Source organism: Neltuma alba, unplaced genomic scaffold (assembly GCF_004799145.2).
Source record: "Neltuma alba isolate B1F8T4 unplaced genomic scaffold, ASM479914v2 tig00012706_pilon, whole genome shotgun sequence".
Taxonomy (NCBI): domain Eukaryota; kingdom Viridiplantae; phylum Streptophyta; class Magnoliopsida; order Fabales; family Fabaceae; genus Neltuma; species Neltuma alba.
This window is the reverse complement of record NW_021637133.1, coordinates 37,854-46,317: the sequence shown is the minus strand read 5'-3', so window position 1 is coordinate 46,317 and position 8,464 is coordinate 37,854.

Sequence of the window (8,464 nt, the reverse complement as noted above, 5' to 3'; positions counted from 1 at the left end):
CCTTCACCGCGGCGAACTCTTTATTTCACCACGGTAAAGCTCACCCATTTTGTGTCTTGCTCTCGGGATACTTTCGCCGTGGCAAACTTATGTTTTGCCACGGCGAAGACCCTTTTCTTCCCCTTTTTCTTGTTTTGGGAAGGTTTCGCCGCGGCGAACCATACCTTTGCCATGGCGAAGTCCTGGTTTATGCGCAAACGTTTTATTTAAAATCCGATTTTCTCAGTGTAATTTTACCTCTTTGCCCTTTGTAACTGCCTACCCATTCATTTCCCTTAATTCCTTTTTAGTCTTTTCACCTCCCCTTAACCTTTAACCCCCCCAAACCTCCTGTAACCCCCCTTCAGTTTCTTTTTATTCTCGCTAAACCGCTCCTTCTCCCTCAGCATCATTCAGCCGACCTCTTCCTCTAACTGGCAACTCCCTTTCTTCGTCTACCTTCTCTTTCTTCCTTTCTTGTGTTCGGTTTCTTATTCCCCTTCGTCTGACCCGTTGCCTGTGCCCTCTTGTTCGGTTTCTGCTTCATCTCTTGCATAAGTTTCTCTTCTTTCATCTTTCTTTTTCAGTAATCTTTTGGTTGGGTTATTTATTCTTGCTGATTATTTTCAATTACGTAGCTCTTAGGCTATCTAATGATTCATGGTACATTTTATTTTTCTTTGATTCTCTTACTCAATTTTGAAAGTTTTGGTACATTGAAAACCTATGAATCATTACATAGCCAATTGCTATTGCCTGAGTTGTTAATTTTGTTTTTTTTCTAGGGTAGTGTTTGTTGCTGTCTGTTTGGTCCTTGTTTAGTGTGTTTTGTTTGTTGTGTTCAAAGTATGCCTCGTACTAAGAACCCTGCGCCTGTGTCTGAATCTGATTCTGGGGATGAATATACTTTTGAGGAAAATTGACCAGAGACCTCTCCTCAAGGAGCATCCTTTTCCCTTAGACCCCCCTGATCACCCTTTTGTTTGCCAGCTTCATGCATCCTAATTAATCGGTTTGGTCCAGGAGTCTTCTATGGGCAATGATGCTTTTGTCCTCCATTTTTACACCTATGCCCGATTCCATAGTTCCATGATCATTGACTTTCACAATGTCCGTGTCCATCGCTCTTTTAATGCCGAAAACATCCGCTTCCATTACCGCCTACCTCCTTATCGCCATTCTGGTTATTCTGCTTACCGCGATAACTACCCTTTCGATGATGTCCTCCAAACCCTGTGTCATGAGGGTGCCACTTGACATCGCCCCCGCACTACAGAGCAATACCTTAAGCGATCCGAGTTCCGACCTGAGGCTCGTCCTTGGCTACATTTTGTCTGTAACAACTTAGTCCCCACCACTCACCTAGCTAATGTTCCTAAGTGTCAAGCCCTATACATCTATCTCCTCATGACTGGCCGCTCATTTGATGTAGCCGACACCATTTACTTAGCTCTCCGTGATGCCATCAACCCCCAAACTCACCAACAGCATCATCTTCCCTCACCTAGTCACTGACCTTTTTCGTGCTGCTAATGTCCTTGAGTACAACAATGACAGCTATTTTGAGCCAGCCCCTTTATTTCGCTATGACCGTTTTAAGCAACCTGTCATTGGACCACCTCTACCCATCCAGCCTGTCTATGACGTTGATGCAGCCCATGTAGCTAGTGCACAAGCCCCAGAAGCCCAAGCAGGCCAGCAAGGCCAGGGAGATCCAAAAGCTCCAGAAATTGTCACCTTGGACACCCTAGCTGATGATATCGATGAGCTGTCAGAGCATGTCCACCAGTTGCGTGTCACACTCCTCTGAGAGATGAAGAGGCAGAAAGATCGCGACACTTGTATGATAGAGACCAACACTACCGTCATCGTGTAGATGCTTTGATTGCTGAATGGTTGAACTTCCTGCTGCCTCTCGAAGAGGATGACCCTCAGAGCGGAGCAGGCACTTCTGGTGCAGGACCATCTAGGTCTGGGGCGGATGATAGTGGGATGCAGCAATAGTTCTTTCTTTGTGTTTTGTTTTATTTCTTGTTCTTTATTTCTATTTTGTGTCGGTTTTGCTAGATACTTGTTAAGCTTTTTGGTATTTTCATTGTTGTGATACATTGGATGCTGGTTTAACTGTTTGGCTACTGATGGCCTCTTTCTCTTGCTGTTATCTTTATGCTTGCATTGCTTCCTTCCATTATTTTCATTTCCCCTTTTTGTTTTGCCTGCAACCTGTCACCCTTCTTCCTCATCTTTGTGAATTCGATATGTTGTGCTCCAATTTAAAATTGGACTTCACAACTTCCGGTTCACTTGTTGATTGGTTTGCATGTATAGGTTTAAACATTGAGGACAATGTTATGTTTAAGTGTGGGGGAGGGATTTTTATTTTTTATTTCAGCAAGTGCTTCATCATGCATCTATTTTGATCCCTTAGGTGCTTTAAAACTAATTAACTATGGCATTTTTGAAGTCATTGAAGTTAACTTTCAAGGAAGTTTGAAAATTGCATTGCATTTTGTCTCTCTGCCAACCTTCGCTACGGCAAACTCTTCCTTTCACCGTGGCGAAGTGCTGCCCTTCCAATTATTTCTCGCTTCTCAGCCATACTTCGCCGTGGCCAACTTATTTTTCACCACGGTGAAGCAGGTCTGCTTCATGTTTTTCCTTCTCGGTTAAGGTTCGCCGCGACATACTCCTTCTTTCACCGCGACGAAGTATTAAAAAAAAACTTGAATGCTTTGCAGTTCTATTTTTCTTTCTCAGGAATCCTCCTGGCTTAGATTCTTAATACTCCTACATTTTTTAAAATTACTAAAAAATTCAAAATTATACTTGTGTTTTTAGAAAATTACTCATGTTTTTAAATTATGGTTGAACTTAGACTAGTCCTTCCCCACTGTTTTTGATAAGGAGTAAATGAGGGTATGCTTTGAAAATAGGATTATGTGCTTTTAAACCTTGAGATTGATTAATTGAGATATTAGCCTTGTTGGAAGGATACTTGGGCCTTAATTTGTTAAATTGTGTGAATCTGTTTAGTTTCACATTTCTCTAAAACTTGTTGTAATTCTTAATCAAAGCCTAGTGAATCAACATGTTGTGGACATGACAGAGGCATTCGATTCCAAAACCCTATTACCCAAACACAAGGCCAAACACCCTACCATTGTTAACCCCTTTGGACCTATACTTTGAGTGCATGCATGCAAATAAATTGTGGATTTATGTTCTGTTTGGCCATACTTATGTTAAAAAAAGAAAAAAAGAAGAAGAAAAAAACAAACAAAAAAACGAAAACAAAAACAAAATATATATGTTCAGGAAGGTTTATGTTTATGGCATAGGTAGAATAATTGTTATGCTTGTACTCAATTTTACTTTTTCTTTTATTCCATCTATTCCACTTGACTATCACCAAAATTTACGAACCCTAAGTCCTCTTGATTTGCAATGTGTGGTTTTTGTGGTGGAGAGGTAGAATTATTACAAGCCTATGGTAGAGATTGGACTGAACAGACTTAGAGTGAAATAATCCCTAAACAAGTGAGGTGAGAGCTAAACACATACCTTTGAGAAAAATCTCTTTTGCTCAATTTTTTGGATTAAACGTCCATAGTGTTTATTTTCTTAGCATGTCTTTACTTTACCGTTGTCAATCTCCATGGGAATTTCTTGCTAATCTTCTACTATCATCTTTAAGCATGTTAATATTTCTCTTTGCACTTGTATCTTTTTGGATCATTTGAGCTTTGTCCGGAAGTACAAAGGTCTAAGTGTGGGGGAATTTGATTGAGCTCAAATTGTTTATACTAATTGATGACTCTTTTCATATTTTTGTTACACTTCTTGGCTCGTTTTAATGATATTTGTGCTTAATTGGGATTGAGGGTCTTTGTTCTGAGTTAGTGTTATTTGAGGGTAAAATTGTCATATTTATTCATTAATTGGATTTAATTAATTTATGGGACAATCGATACCTCAGACTATTACTTTTTATTTCAGGGCATTCAAGAAGAAGAGCCAAGAGTGAAGATCAAGGAAGTCCAGCACACAAGACGGATTGATGCCTCTGCCAGGCTTCATCATGGCCAACTTTATCTTCGCCACACCACTTCAACAGAAGTGCTCTCGGCCAAGGTTCACCGCGGCAAACATATACTTTCGCAGCGGTGAACCCCTCGAATCAGTAACCCAGACTCGAACCATTTTTGGAAATTTTACCTACCCACTCTCATAAACTAACCCAATACACTCCATTACCAGTTTAGAAACCCTATTGTCAGGAAGTGACGGTATTCATTCAGACAACAACCCCCATCTTTGTTCTCTCTCATCTTCCTCTCATCTAACCCTAGTTTCTTCCATTTTCACTGTAAAACCTCCGCCATGGGAAGCTCAGATTCATTCTTAGTTGAGATGCTTCAGATTTCTATGAGTGGCTAGGCGTTTTTCTTCCTCTTGGAGGTGTAGCAATGGCTGGAGTTCAATGAGCTAAGAAGGGGAGTAGTTTAATCCTAGTTCATGCTATGAATTTATGATTTCTAGGTTTAGGATTTGTATTTTGTAGCTGAACTACTTGATTATAGTTGTAATCAGCTTGGATTTTCATATGTGTAGTGAATTGATTATTGTAGAACTCTGAGCTTAAATATATGAAGTCTCATATATGTTAGTTGTAATCTTTTGATTCCCTTTACTCTTGCATGGTTGTGTTTTGATATTGAGACGATTTTGATTGCATTTGACCTATTGCATTAATCAATTTTTCTATACACGCTAAGAGCACTTAACAGGATCTTGAGAAATGGAGTTCATTTATCAAGATTCTGGACTCAAAGAGTATTTTGAGGTTTATCAATTTGAAACTTAGTGATTTCTACTCCCATATCAATTGATTTTGAACTATGACAGCCTGAGCACACTTTCAAGAGGAACTTAATTATCATTTGGTTATTGTCTACTTGCATCCATCACCTATTCCCTAAAATCCAAAAAAATTATACATATATTTTGTTTACCCTTAATTCAATTCACTCAATGATTTCAAAAGGAAAAAAAAACAAAACCCCGTGTTTATATTCAAGCTTGCATTGCATGACATTTAAGCTAATTTAGGTCCATTTCGCTAAGGCTCCATTTAAGTGAGACGACCCGAGGTTGCACCTTATAGTGCAATTCTTGGATAAAAGTTTTGATTTAACTTCCAAGGTCTAAAAAAGGTATCGGGTAAGAATCACTAAGTTTGGTTTTCAAGAAAAATCCTACCATAATTTGAAGTGATAAAGGCTTAATCAATTCTCCAAGGGGCATTTTTATCAATTAAGTTTACAGACTATCCTTTTGATTACTTTCTTACACTGTTGTTTTAATTCACCAAAAGAAAAAGACCAAAAAAACTTTTCTACTTCCTTTCTGATTTCATTAGAATTTAATTCTGTTTTAAAGTCCCCCCGATTTATCTTTTCACACGGTTTTGTCACTTAGATAGCATAGGAATAAGTCAAGCTCCTTGAAGTGAACACGACTCGGATCATGCCCCTATAGTGCATTCCTATCCGGAACTAATCATTTTTTGAAAGCCCATAACGACTAAGGCTTCATCAGCAATCTATCATTCTAAAGATTTCCCTTAACCGGGTAATCTAATCTCCGACCATTCATACATCTAGTGTGCCCTCAAACATTAGTGGATTATACTTGCCAAAGTATATAATCTACTATTGCAACTTATTTACTTCCCTTACAGGCCTTGCATGTTCTACTATCAATCCTTAGAGTTGGGTTGGACGAGTTGAGCTATCCCAGCTACTCCTTGCCCAGATTGTTGCAACTATACTGTGGCTGCTGCTACTATTGCTGTTGTTTCAGCTTTTCTTTCTTGTTCGTGACGAGCTTGAGTTGCTAATAATTCCTGCACTGTTTACTGTTCTTCTAATTAGTGCATTACTATTTGAATTAAGCCATCAGGGGATTTGTTCCATTCTTCCCCTTGCATATCGTATCTTATCCTTACCATACTTACTATCATCCCTTAACCTCACAGGGAACAACACTACTATATACCCATTAGCCTTCATACATAATCCCTTGTATATATAAAACAGCAGCATAGTTCTATTATTCACAACCAGTCATACTTTCTAATTTTTGTTCTTTTCCTAGTAGTGCAACAAATCAAACCAGCCAATCAAGCCAACAATTTAATTCAAACAATATAGTATAGCATAACTCAAGATAACACAGGGCAATATAATGCCATATAATATCACAGTGCATTACTATCAAAATCCTTACTCCACAGCAAACTTAATACATAATCAGAGCATATTACATAATCCAGAACCTTTGCTCTGATTTCAAAATGTATCACACCTCTTTTATTACCTCATTATATAACAATTGGAACTACTTAGGGTCATTGTATGACCCTTAAGTATGAGAAAATTTTAATTTCACAATTTCCATTTTCGGATTTCTATGCACTGTTCATAGTAGTTTGGGCCAAGTTTGAAAATTCATAACTAATTGTAGAAAAATCAAAGCAAAGTGGTTCTAGGTTCTATAGAAAGCTCTTGGCATGCTCTTTAAAGAAAACATACTCATCAGTATCCAATCTCATGCATCAATCCTAGATTTCATTCAAAGTGGTACTATTCATTTGGTCATTTTCTAATTTTCCAAGATTTATGCCTAATCTTGAAGGGTATAACTTTCTGTACAAAACTCTAAATTTAATGAATTACTACTTGTTTTAAAGCTAAAAATGAGATCTGTAAGCGTACCAAATTTAGATTCAGATTCATCAAATTGCCTAAAATCATATTGGTCAAATTTTGCTCCTAAAAAGTCAACCTTTATCCCTTTTTCATACAATTCTTGCTTTTTCTTTTCCTTTTCCTTTCATATAGCTTTCCAATCATATAACACACACACACACCATAACTCCTTAGTCAATTGCTCATAGATAGGGTATCCTTAATCATTAATATAATATTCCAACATAGTTTATAGTGATACATAACGACTCATAATAATTTACAAATCATAACTTCAATGACATTAAGCTTAATCCTCTTCCAATATGACTTCTAATCCTTTCTCCTTGTCCTTGGCAACACCACTTGGGGTTTCTATTATTGTTTATACATTGAGAGGAGGGAGATTTCATAGAAATCTCAGTAACAATGAATCGTAATCATCATGTTAATTAAGCTCCACTAAATGTGACATGTTACGATACATAATAATCAATTCCAATACCATGAATAGCACATTATTCCATCAAGAAAATTAGTATATATTCACATTTCATATCAATGTGCATTTGGCCAAAGCATACCAATATCAAAGAGCATTCCATACCATAGTATAAATCAATCAATTCATAGAAACATAAAGCAAGTAACATATACACATTAAGTAAGAAAAACAATCAAATTAGATTCAAAGCTACCTCTTTTATACTTGAACCAATTCAGCCTCTTCAATTCCTTTGGGTTCCTTCTTGTTCTCTTACACAATGCTTATCAATTCATGCATAAACACATTCCAATCCATCAATAATTCAAGTATAAACACTAATGCTTGACATTAAACTCAATTAAATCCCTTTTCCTTGATTTTTGACATAATTATTCCCTCTTTATTTCCATTAATCACCTGATCTATTCCTACACAATTTTTCATGTAGAATCCAAATATCAATTCAGATTTATGAAAATCAAACTCCTTCCCTCTCATTTAAGCTTGGCTGAATAGGGTAGTATATGTTCTAAAAATTTTATTTTTTATTCTAATGATTTCAAACACTTTCCCTTGGTGTTTCCCAATAGAAAAACACCTTTTGAACTCATTGGAATCATCAAAACACATGAAAACAAACTCCCAGTCTAAGAACAAGTATTGGCCGTATTGAACCATGAAGAGTCCTATCTTGGTTTTCTTCCAAAAGTCAATGCAAACACCATTTAAACATGCTTATTCCATATCATATTTAAGGTTTCTATCCTTTCCTAAAGTATAAGCATGCTGAATAAAAATTACAGCATCTTCCCGTTGGAATTTCAATTTAAAAACCTAACCAAACAAGCTTTAATCGCAACCATAGTAAAGCTTAAACATACCTCGGTGAATCCTTGACTAAAGCTTGATGATTTCTTGTCCAAAAAACCCTTATCAAATTCAATCTCTAGCTCAAGAAACGAAATAGGCAGCACTTCCCCTTGTTTTACCAATTTTTTACCTATTTTTGGGTATTTAAGGGGTATTTATAGGAAAAATAAATCTGACCTCCCCCCTTTATCTATGGACAAAATTTGGCCAACAAAATGGCCATATGGCTACCATTCAATGCCCTAATTTTCAGATCAGGACAAGTGTCCAGTCTCTAAAACTTTCCTACTAATATTTTGTGTGAAAATTAGGTTTCATTTCCATTTAATGGAAGGGTCCAGAATTATCATGAAATTGGGCCTTAATTGGGCTTAATGTG